The sequence below is a fragment of the Solanum pennellii genome, chromosome 10, assembly GCF_001406875.1.
Source record: "Solanum pennellii chromosome 10, SPENNV200".
Lineage (NCBI taxonomy): Eukaryota > Viridiplantae > Streptophyta > Magnoliopsida > Solanales > Solanaceae > Solanum > Solanum pennellii.
The window spans coordinates 40,555,758-40,569,041 of NC_028646.1; the positions used below are offsets into that span (position 1 = coordinate 40,555,758).

The 13,284-nt window shown below is 33.1% G+C and overlaps 1 pseudogene; it reads right to left on the minus strand.

Moving 5' to 3' along the window:
- The window catches only part of LOC107001252, a 14,171-nt pseudogene extending 1,649 nt beyond the window's left edge, over positions 1-12,522 (minus strand).
- Between the last annotated feature and the right edge of the window lie 762 nt (positions 12,523-13,284).

Sequence of the window (13,284 nt, forward strand, 5' to 3'; positions counted from 1 at the left end):
ATATAATATATGCATGTATATCAAGTTAGTGGTCTTAAACATTACATACCAAAAACGGGAAAAAATTACATTTTAATTAAACATACCAAAAATAAAAGTACAAGAAAAAATAGAAAAAGATGAGAACTAAGATAGTCAATTGTCCTTACCATATTATTAAAATATCCACCCAATGTCCTTTGGAAATACTCCTGAACTATGTGGATGAGATTTCTTTCAGGAGCGTAACGTAAAGAGAGTGTCTTTTTCGAAGGGAGTTTTTAAGAAAACCTACTAGTTAAGCTTCTGGCATAACCAAAATGTTCACCGATTTTGTTTTGAGCTTTATTATTTTCATAGAAAGGCATTTAAAAGAACATGTCCATATAACGATGGGAACTAGAGATGAGATTAGCATCAACATCGTGGTTCACTACAAGAAAGAAACCATGACTGCTGAATCCCAAACAAGAAAGCCTGGATGCTTGTTGGTTGATGGCAGGGTCACTAGAGAAGAAAAAAAGGGGAACATTACAACCCTAGGTTTATCTTCGTCTGGCCATATACAATTTACGGGAACGTTGGACTCATTTTTCACATGAGATGCATCAAAGATAAATGGGTTTTCCTCACCAAGAAAATTTAACGACTTGTTCCTGTCATTATGGAAAAGCAAATGGGAATGGAATTTGGGCAAGAAAGATATTGAGTATTGACTTGGAAAGTTCTATCCTATACCAGAAAACTATGTTAGTAGACGAGGTGTTTGATTATTAATTTGATCACATGAGTGGATATCCAAGACTTTAAAGAACATCTACGACTTTACGGAATAAAATCTAGACGAGTAAAATTCAAAAAATTGATCTTATCATGGAAGAGTAATTTATAAATGTCCATGTTTGAAGGTTTGTCATGAAATGGAGCTGGGAACTCAAATTCCAATCTACTTCCTCCGTGCAAGCTACAAGTGTGCGTTAACTTCTCAAGGGGGTGGGGGAGCTATGGAGGGAATGTCGCGAGTAAAGTCTTGGAAAACCCCAAAAAATCATTAATTACGGGAAAATTACGTTCTTCAGAGCTATAGCTAAACCAGAGGAGTTCTTGATAATTTTCAACAATTTCTAGTGCTAAAGGTAAGATAATCATTCCCTTAATATGTAATTCGATTCATAGAACTTAGAATCTCAAGTAATTATCATTGGTTAAGGGTATTGGTTTAACACCCTCCAAACTAGTAGGCTAAATTAATGTTTGACCTGAGGGTTAGAGTCCTAGTAATAAATCCCCATAATTCAAATGAAGGGTATCGAGTTAGAAAATCAATTTACGATGCCCCACAGACAATCCAAGGGTCCTTGAGGAGGACCCTAAATATTACCCCAAAAAAAGTGATCCACGAAATGGACGACCCATGCCTCGTGGGTGAGGTGTCGTGGGTCAAGATCCCAAAAACAATGTTGCAGAACACCACCCATGCTTGACCAGTATTAGCGGTGGGTCCACTCATGGACCATGGGCGTGGTCTCATGGGTGAGCTGTAAAGTTTGTTTAAAACGGTTTAGTAGGGGCTTTGTGGTATTTTCCTAAATAAATTAAGTGATATATTTTACCCAAGTTTATAAAAACTATATAAATACTTTAGGGTCTTTATTAAGTCATCCTAAATTATTATTTTGAAAACCCAAAAGAAATTCAATTCGAGACGATGATGAAAGGGGAGAATGAGAATGAGAATGAGAAGAAGAACGAGAAAGAGAAGGACAAGAAAAAAGAGGAGAAGCAGAAGGAGACGGAGAAGGAGAAAGAGAAGAACAAGAAGGAGGAGGAGGAGTAGGAGAAGGAGAAGGAGATGGTGAAAAAGAAGGCGAAGGTGAAGGAGAATCAGCAGGCTAGAAGGTGGAGGATGAAGAGGAGGATAAGGAGAAGGTCAAGCTAGGATAAGAGGCCAATTAAAAAAGATGAAGAAGGAGGAGGAGGATGAGGCGTCATTGTCGTAGTAGTAGTAGTAGGAGTAGTAGGAGGTTGGGGTTAAGGAGGACGGAGGAGGAGGAGGAAGAGGAGGTGGTAGTGGAGGAGGAGGAGAAGGTGGTGGTAGTGGAGGAGGAGGAAAAGAAGAAGAATAAGAAAGAGAATACGAACAAGGACAAGAAGAAGAATGAGATCTTTTTTATAATTTTTTTTTCAAAATCTATGGTAAAATGTAGCTTTGAAAGTATTTCCTTTTTTAGATTCTGATTCAAACAACATATAAACTTGAAGGGCAATCAAGTTCAAGTTTAAAAAATTTGTATGTTGTTTCATCGGAAGACAAAGAAGAAGGGAAATTGTTGTCCCAAATAACAAGTTTGCAGTCACAAAAACTCAGGACTTCATTCCATTAAACCAGAATGCCATTATTGGGGTAGCGGAGGGGGGGGGGGGGAATTGAAGAGCCTTCTAAAAGTCATAGGGAACAAAGCCTCTACGATAGTTCAACCATTTTTGCTATTCCATCTTGATATTTAACATGATGTTTTTTTTATAATATTCAATATGCTTCTGAGAAACTCGAGGGATATAGAACTATAGTAGGAATTAATTGTTGGAGTGGATACTATTAGGAAATCCATTAGCATACATACACTTCCTAAGATGACGATTTTAATGTTGGAGCGGTTTGATTATCAAAGCTATGGAAGTACCAAATTGCATAATCCTGTGCATTAATGCACATGTTTATGCAATTTGGTACTTCCATAGATTCCATAACGAAACATCTACAAGTGTAAAATCATCACCTGAAAGTGTATATATGCTTATTGATTTCCTAGCAGTAGACCCTCAAAATGTTCTTATAGTACTTCAATATCCCTCATGTGTCTGAGGGGTGGAAAAGAGATTGAGAGATTATTGAATGTTATGAACAAATTCGTTGTGAAATATCAAGATGGAATACCTATTAGAACGACTTTACTACCTCTCACTTTTACAAGGCTCTTCATCAACCCCCCAACAAAGGCATTCAAGTTTGAAGGAACGAATTCATGTATTCTTCTGACTACGGACTTGTTCTTTGGGCCAAAATTTTTCCATTTTTCATTGTCTTCTGATAAAACAACAGACGATATTTTCCTACTTGAACCTGATTGACCTTCAAGGTTTAGTATGCTTAAAATTTTTGATAGATGTTTTTGTATTGTTTGAAACATATTCAAAAAATTGGAAAATACATTCATAGATAAGTTTGACCATATATTTTGGAAATTTTTTCTAAAATGTTCTCAAATATCCGAACAATTTGTTGAGAAGGGTTTAAAAGTGCTTGATCTCCTGACCAACAAATTTTATCTATTTTTATGAAAATTATATAAAAGGAAACATTTTTAAAGATATGTTTGACCATAGATTTATAATGATAGTTTGAAAATTTGTCCTTAAAAAGCTTTGAAATATTAGAAATAATCTAAATGCTAAGAATGGCTTAATAATGCATAAAATTTTAGTATAATTTTATTTAATAAAATGTATATAGACATATCTGCACATAATATAGCATAATCATAGGTAGAGATATTTCAATTCTTTTGAAGAGGAAATTTTCCATCTCTGATTTGAAATATATGGTCAAATATATATTTAAAAATATTTTCTTTTTAAAAATGTTCTTCAAAATATATAAAACTATAACTCTTAATATTGGGATATAAGTTTGTTCTAGAATGTACATAGACAAATCTACACAGAATATAACATAATAATAGGTAGAAAGATAATTAAAGTTTTTTTCCAATTGATTTTCCTTAAATAGATTTCCTTATATAGTTTCGAATAACTGTTATTCTTAAAATAATATTATAGTAAAACTAACTAAATTAATATACGTGATACAAAAAAATATTATTAATTTGAAGGTTTATAATTTAATAGATAAATCAATATTTATTTATTTATAGAGTATGTTGGGATTTAGAAAATGTTAATTTTTTTTTGTATCGAAATTATTGTATTTGAATTTAACTATTATATTCATTCAATTTACATGAAATAAAGTTTTGTTTTACATAAAGTGCAATGAATACAACAAAACATTGTATCTTATTAAGTTGTGTATCCTATTTATTGTATTCAATATTTTATGCCTTATGCCTCAATTCAAGTAAAAGGTCAGATTTTTGTGAACAACGAATTGTACTCCATTCATCAAAATTTTAATGCATTTATGTTTAACATAAGAGACACATTTATGGTAAGAAAATTTACAAATTAGTATCATATAATAAGATAATGTATTATGCATTACATACAAATAAAATAAACATAATCAGTTAAACAAATAATACATTGTCTTGGTGAAAAACATTGTGAGATCTTTCCACATGATGTGCAATTGTATACATCACTAGTTGTTAGACTTACAAATGGAATATATCATATTTGGTGTCTGTCTTATTGCAGAACCTATCGTATCGTAGATAGAAAAATTGTTTGCATAGAGCAGCGATTAAAAACAAGAGTCCTAGAGAATCACTTTCTTTCTTTCTTTGACCAGACAAAGATAAAGTGTTGAGTCCACCAACTGAATTGGTGCAAAACAAAAACCATAGACTATATCCTAACTTTACATGTCCTGCTCTCCTTTAATTTAATCAGCAACACCACAAAGCTTATACGAACACTCTTCAAGCTTTCACGATGTGGATTCAAGGCAATAATTTAGAATCTTAAGACTTACACATATAAGGTTAAAGATTGAAGACCTTGGAATCTTTTGTATGTAAGTTAAATCTTTGATTAAGAACTATAAATATTCTTTTTACAATATTTCATTTAAGTTATACATCTAGTATTTAGCAGGTGATATCTACTTCAGTTTGTCTTTTAGTACACAAATACATGTCTTTTGTTAGTAAATAGTATAATGTTTTGTAGTGCAATACATAATATATACTTCAACTTCTCTTCCGTTGTTATTTTCTAGCATTTTTTTCCATTCAAAAATTTATAAATGGGATTTGGAACTATTTTTCTGAATGAACCTTTGAGTGAAGAGATAGATTTCAAAAAATAGTTTTTCATGAATTACTTGTGTTGTTTTTAGCAATGAAATATACCAGTTATGAGTTGACAGAACGTTTAATTATTTTGAGGCCCTTGATCTTTAGGAAGGAAGCATATGAAGAGGATTATGAAATTAATTCATTAAAATATTATCTCTTCAAAGCGAAAATCAAAAGTCACAAGGAAAAGAAAATTATGAAGTCCACAACAAAAGCAGTTTTGTTTATTGTTGTCTCAACAACTATTTTAAAGAGAATTATATTTCTTCCATCACAAAAATAAATTTGGAACTACGTTAATAAAAAATATATATTGGAGGTGAAGAAATTGAAGTTGCAAAGAATTAAAGACTCCAACAAAATAAAAGAATGCTTGGATAGATTGTTTGGTAATTATAGCAAGATAATATTTCAAGGCACTAGATGATAAAAAGTTAAATATAAATATAAATACAAGAAGCCAAAGGTTGATTCATTGAGTATTTTGACTTTAGCAAAAAATCAAGTAAGTTAAGCCAAAGGTTGATTCATGGAGTGAATGTTATAAAACATAAGAAACAACCTCCCTCAAATTTATAGAAGAGACAAGTGATAATGTACATATTAAAGAAAAGAAGGCAGATTTCCAAATCCAAGGGAAAAGACTTCAGTAGAAGCAGAACTAGTGAAGGGACTTGTGCAAACGGTTGAGGTAAGAAGAGAGAGAAAGTCGGACAATATATAGATTACACCTTGTCTCACATAGTACAAATGTTGATGATTTTTTATAAGCCTTTCTCCTTCTCTATATATGTAAGCTAGTCTTTTGCCATTGAGACGTCTTGTTGTGTTTCACTAATAGGACTTGTATTTGTTCACAGTCCACACCATTTACTCATCAATTCTAAGATACGATATGGGCTCCATTGTCTATAGTTTGAAGCAACTGTAACATCTCGTTACTCGAACTAACCCAGAATATGACAAGAAACAAAGAATAATCAATTTTGGAAATAGTAAGCAAATCTGGAAATTTTCCACCTTTCAAAAGTATGTTTTGGTCCTTATCAAATAGCCATAACTTCCATATCATAAGTTTGGATGAGTTATTAATATTGTTGGAAATACCTTTGGAAGATCCTTACAATGCCGCCAAGTTTGTGAAAATTTGATGCCTTTTAAGGGAGATATGCCTTTCGCAAGTTGGGCTGTTAATATAAGGAAAATCTAATCCGGAGTTTAGTAAGGGTAAAGTTGTTTTTTTGACCCTAGTATTTCCTAACAAGTTTTTAGGTTATATTAGGGTTAAAATCAAGTACCTAATTAGTTTTAGAAAAACTATGAACACTTAGTGATTAGGAGGAATGTGAAAAGAAGAAGAACATCAAGAATTATCTAAAAACACCATGATCGTTGCATTGATTTTGTCAGGGGTGATTCCTATCGAGGTATGTGAGACTATTCGGTGTTGGGTCCGTTCAAATACTCCCAATTTGTTTCAATTTAGTAAGTTAGATTATATGGACTGATGAATATGGGAGTTGAAGATGTAAATTCGTTCAATTCTTGTTTGTTTAATTGTAGCGTATCCCAAGTAGATTTTATTATGATTTTGGACTTTTTTTTGGGTCTTATCTTTTGGGTAATGAAGTATTTATAGATCCTAAGTTTTTGGGGTGGGATCCATTGATGTTTGGGAGGTTTAGAATTGAAAATTGGAGATGCAAAGTCGAGAACACGTCTGACACACTCTAGGGCGCCGTTCCTACAAGAGTTTCATAGGACAGATTCTATGTGTCAGGTTCTAGCACGCCTTGCCATCCAGAGCACCTGAGGACAGTTTCTGTCCGTCAGGATCTAGCGCTCCACGCCTCTCAAACCGCCAAGACCCAATGGAGATCGCGTTCGTTTCCTTTCTTTTTCGTACTATTTCATTAGTGATGTACCTATTATTCTAGTTAATTCCAATAATATAAAGTACATATAAACATCATGAAATCATCTATAAACATGAGATCATGATCCTTGAATCCACAAACTAATTAAAGCAAAGTTAAGATCAATGTCAAGGAAGTTGTGAGTCATGTTTAAAAGTAAAAAGCAAGTCAAAGTAAGTTCTTAATGTTTTCAAAGAGTCACAAACTATCATCTTAACTTTGTTTTAAGTTTCAAGTTTCAAGTTTAGTAAAGAGTAAAGAGTTGAGTTAAATTCTCAAAACCATTGAGTGAACTAAATATTCCCTAAGATTTAACTTTTAAGTCAAGTAAAGAGCATGACTTGACGTCATTTTTAAAAATCTATACGGGAACTAAGTATTCCCTAAAAGTTAATAGATGTTTAACATTTAAATTGAAAGGAAACTAAGAGTTCCAAAAGAGTTTTTAACTAAAAGGGGAATATTGATTCCTCAAGAGGCTTTTCAAAGCTAAAGGGTTCAGTAAATTATCTTAATCCAAAAAAAGTAAGTTTTACTAAATTTATGAGCTAAAGTATGTTTTGAGTGTAGTATTGAGCACCAATGCGGAGATGAAAGTTCATATTAACTCAAGTTTCCAACTAAACTGAAGAAACCTTACCCCTAGAACAAGAACCAGGTTCTTGTAATTTTGTCGTAACACAATAAAACAAAGATTTATCGTGGAAACCTTCCTAACTCAAGGAAGGGACAACCACACCGAAGTTTTCTATTAATTCAAGATTTACAACTCAGTTAATCAATGAATCTAACTATAAACTTCTACCCTTTTAGATTAGCTATAATCGAAAACTCTCCACTCACCAAGAAGTCAAACTCGCTTCTTGTTTAAAAAACCTCTCAACTCTTGTTAACTCTAACCACCCAAGAAGTCAAACCCACTTCTTGTTTACAATTCTCACAACCTCTCTCCCAAGAAGTCAAACCCACTTCCTGTTACAAATCTAGGAATTATTACAACTCAATAATAAACCTAGAACAAATCAATAAAGACTAATAACCCTGGACTTTAATTGATCAAACTTCAATATCCAATAGTTCTGAGTAGAACAGGTTTCGTGAACCTGGTCCTTATGTTGCTGTGATGAAGGTGAACCTGGTCCTTGCGTTTCTGTAACAAAGGCCTTCGTTTTTTCTCCAGAAAATATTGCTCTCAAGATGATGTATTCCGTGAATATGCAATACCTATTGTTTTGGCTTTGCTAGAAAAATTCTCTCAATTTTTGTGATTGCAAAGACATTTTTTTCTTTCAACTTCTTGATCCTTTTATAGATTTGATTTGCCTTCAACTTCTACAAGGAAAGAAATTACAAATCCTTTTTCCTTCTTGAACTTGTCTATATTTACTTCTTTCCTTATTTGACTAGAATTGTAATTTCTTTATTTCTTTCCTTCTTTGGCTTGGATTGCTACTTTTTTATTTCATTCCTTCTTTGACTTGAATTGATACTTTTTTATTTCTTTCCTTCTTTGGCTTGGATAGCTACTTTTTTATTTCTTTCCTTCTTTGACTTGAATTGGTACTTTTTTATTTCTTTCCTTCTTTATTTATTTCCATATTTGTTTCCTTCTTTTCCTTCTTTACAATTCTGCATCTTTTCTTCTTTGCCTCAATACTTTTTCTTCTTCACCGCAATCTCTCATAATTGTACACATACAACACCATGCCTTCACTTTATCAATCATCAAAACTACTTTATTTGTTCTCCTACTTCCCAACATTTTCCCCCTTTTTGATGATGATAACCAATGATTTGTTACACATCAAGACTCTTTGTTAGTGATCAAAACTTCAATTCTTTGTCATCCATCAAAACTACAAACTTCATGTTTTCTCAATCCCCAACAATTTCCCCCTTTTAGATGATGACAAACTATGCATATGTCTATCCATATAATATAATTTCCCCCTTTTGGCATCATTGAAAACGGATAACCAAAGAACTCGAATAACATTCAATGAGTGCAATATCATTTTTAACTCATAGCCACTTGGGCAACACTTTCAAGTACACTTCTGCTAACAAAATGGTTAGTTAATATGAGGATATTAGTCATCTTAAACTCATTCACAATTAAGATCTTCAATGAGAAACAAAATAAACAAATATGTACCAGTTTATACCCTTAATCAAAAACATATAATATCATGAGTATGAGACAGACATAAGCACATCAAAAGTCAAAAGAGTCTAAAATTTGAGGATAAGGATTGGGACAAAGATTACTAAAGTGAGGAAGAAAGGGATGATTACTGCCATTGATAATTTTTTTCAGTATGCCCATTGTGCACCTGCTTCTTTATTTAGATCAGTTTTCTTAGAATGTGAAATTTCATCAAGAGAAACATGAGATACATCATCACCTTTTTTTTTAACTCTACTCCATAACATTTTTATTCCTTCATGATTTATTTTTTGATAGCCTTTTTCTTGATGACAACTTTGAAGGAATACCAACTACCAGTAAGAGATTCATCACATTTTGGTGCACAAAGAGATGTGTTTAACAATAATGAAAGCAAGCAACAGTTTATTTCGGTGAGAATTGTTCCCCCTGAGAGATAGACAAGTTAAACACTTGGAATGGATGAAATATCAATTTGGAGTTTGTGAACCTGGTTCAGATGTGGGTTGTAAAGCAAGGTTCCCCCTAAATTAAAGCATGAGTGACTTCAATACTGAGATTTTCATCATTAGAGTAGTTTGAGATTGAACGATGCTTATTGTCAAAGAGGGTTCTTGGTGATCTTTAAGAAAGTTAAATTTTTGATGATCGACCAGGTTCATTAGTGCTTATGTTTGACCAAAACTCAGGAAATTAATGCATTGAAAAAGTATGGTACATACCTGAGTATTACAGAGAAACCAGGTTCCCCTTTTTTTTTTGTGTTTCTTCATGATTTACTTAATGGTGTTAGCAAAGAGAAGAGATAACATCCGCAGACTTTCTAAACATTGTTTGAGATGTGATTTGAGTGTGTACCTGTTACAGTATGAGGTTGAGTTAGCAGATATTCATTGTATAATCACTCAAGCATAAGATTATTCGTTTACTAGCAAATTATTAAAGGAAATCATGATAATGCATCAACTTGTTTCGATAAGACCTTGCTTTGACTGATTTTTCTCATGTTTTTCATATTCTAGGCCTTCATGAGAATGTCGCATCATCATATTATCCAAGATCAAACGAATCTCAAGCTGTCATAGAGAACCAACCCTTGTCAATTTTAATACCTTTCAATGAACAATAAGGACCATGTTCACACAACAAAGTTCCCCCTAAAGGTGTAGCATACTCTTACTGTCTCGATTGCTCTATTATTCCCCCAATCTCCAGAACCATATATTAGTAGTAATTCATGTTGCAGTTGCATCAATGATTGTTAAATGTGAACCAGGTTGATATAAAGTGTTCCCTAAACTTGCATAATTAAAGATGTTTGATATCATGTCACTTTCTTCAACTTTTTTTGGTCTCTTTCATTTTTCTCATCCTTTTCAAGGAATAAACTGCCTCCTTGTAAATCAAACAGCGAGAGGAAATTTTCTACAATTTTTAGCACCAGTTTGGAGCATGCACTATTCATGTACCAAGTTGGCCTTTTCCCTCTCACCTTCACCTGAAACACTAGTCAAAGATTAGTCTTGGGAACCCAGATTAGCTTGGGCCCCTTTATGTGAGTAAAAAGATGAATAAGATTTTTTCTATCCCATAAAGGCAAATAAGAAAACCTTTTATTTGGAGCATTTTTATTTCGAACTAGGTTCTTAGCCGTATAAGTCTTTTCTTTTATGGTGAACTTAACATTTTTCAGAAAAACCTCAAATAAAGCTTTACATTGATTCTTTAAATGACATGAGTTTCCACAATTAGTGCATAAACTTTTATACATGTGAATATTGTGTGATACAAGATTATTCTTTTTTTCAAAACCTCTCCCACTTCGACTAGTGGTTTGCCTTTCTTGAATCTGAGTTAAAATTTCAGAGGACTTGGTCCATCTAATATTTCTTTCCAGATCCAGTTTGGTATGATCAAGATTTTCTTGTAGCAATCTATTCCTTTTTGTTAAAGCTTGACATTTTATGGTTAACAATTTTATTTTTTCTTCTAGAGCTAATTGAAGTTCACTAACAGAGTTTTTGCCCTTGTGACTTAACTCTGAGATTTTAATCTGTTCTTTTAATTTATTTTGAAGAAAGTGACTGTGTTTCTCAAGATTGTCATTGACTTCTCTTAAAGATGCATAGTTTTCCATCACTTGTTCTCTTTCAGAATTGACAGACTGATATGCATCTACAAGAGTACTCAATAAGGACTCTAGTTCCTTTTAAGAATATGATTCAATATTTACTTTGATGTGATAAAAACTCACTTTGCTTTGTTTGTCATCTTCTTCATCATCTTCAGAATCTGTTTCAGCAATGAGTGCAAGAAAATCATATTTATTTGATTGTTCTATTGCAAGTAGTAACTGATTTTCGAAACCCTCTATCCTCAAATTCTTCTTCAGATAAGGCCCCCATAGCGGCAAAGACTCTTCTCGTTGAAAGATCCGCTTCTTGATTGGTCATTCTTCTGTTTGTGGGAATGTACTTATCATTCTTGATTTCCTTTTCTTTTTCTGAACTATTCCTCTTTTTCTCTAGAGCATTTAATGGACAAATCTTGACAAAGTGATCCGGACATCCACACTTGTGACATACTTGATATATTGGATTTTCAGTGATTTTTTGAGAGTTCCTTTTGTGGTACACCTGTCCCTTTTTTAACATTCTTGAGAACCTTTTGGTCATTAACGCAACGTTTTTGTCCTCAAAATTTTATGGTGTTGTGCCTGTAAGAACCAGGTTCTTCTCTTTTCTTTTGCCTCCAATTTCCTTTTCTTGTTTTTTCTTGACTTCATAGGTCATGAGATTTCCAATGAGTTCATGCATAGCTAACTTATCTAGATCACGAGCTTCAGTAATGGCTTATACTTTACTTTCCAAAGATTCTGGAAGAACACTCAAAAGTTTTTGACTGCTTTCCCATTGGGAATTATTTCACCTAGTGAGTAGATTTCATTAATGATAACAGTGAACCTGGTATGCATCTCTTGGATTGTTTCACCTTCTGTCATTCGAAACAATTCGTATTGTCTGTTCAAGTTATCTATTTTAGACTTATTTACCTGAGTTGTTCCTTCATGAGCAGTTTGCAAAGTTTCCCATATTGCTTTAGCATCTTGACATGATGATATTCGATTGTATTCATCTGGACCTATTCCGCATATCAAGATCTTTTTTGGTTTAGCATGGTTCAGAATTGCAAGTTTATTTGCAGCATTCTATTCTTTCCTATCTTTTGGTACTTGAGTGGTTCCATTAATTCCATTCTTCATGGGTATGGTTGGACCGTCCAACACGACTCCCCATAAGTCTGGATTTTCTCCTAGTAAATGATCCATCATGCGATTCTTCCACCATCCATAATACTTTCCATTAAACAGTGGTGGTCGAGTTTGTGAGGCTCCTTCATGTGTTGTAGGTGGTGCAGCCATTGATCCTTTTCAAGATATTAGTCTTTTAACGAAAAGACCCGCTCTGATACCAATTGAAGAAACCTTACCCCTAGAACAAGAACCAGGTTCTTGTAATTTTGTCGTAACACAATAAAACAATGATTTATGGTGGAAACCTTCCTAACTCAAGGAAGGGAAAAACCACACCGAACTTTTCTATTAATTCAATATTTACAACTCAGTTAATCAATGAATCTAACTCTAAACTTCTACCCTTTTCGATTAACTATAATCGAAAACCCTCTACTCAACAAGAAGTCAAACTCGCTTCTTGTTTACAAATGCTCTCAACTCTTGTTAACTCTAACCACCCAAGAAGTCAAACCCACTTCTTGTTTACAATTCTCACAACCTCTCTCCCAAGAAGTCAAACCCACTTCCTGTTACAAATCTAGGAATTATTACAACTCAATAATAAACCTAGAACAAATAAATAAAGACTAATAACCCTAGACTTTAATTGATCTAACTTCAATATCCAATAGTTTTGAATAGAACAGGTTTCGTGAACCTGGTCCTTATGTTGCTGTGATGAAGGTGAACCTGGTCCTTGCGTTTCTGTAACATAGGCCTGCATTTTTTCTCCATAAAATATTGCTCTCAAGATGATATATTTCGTGAATATGCAATACCTATTGTTTTGGCTTTGGTAGAAAAATTCTCTCAATTTTTGTGATTGCAAAGACATTTTTTTCTTTCAACTTCTTGATCCTTTTATTGATTTGATTTCCCTTCAACTTC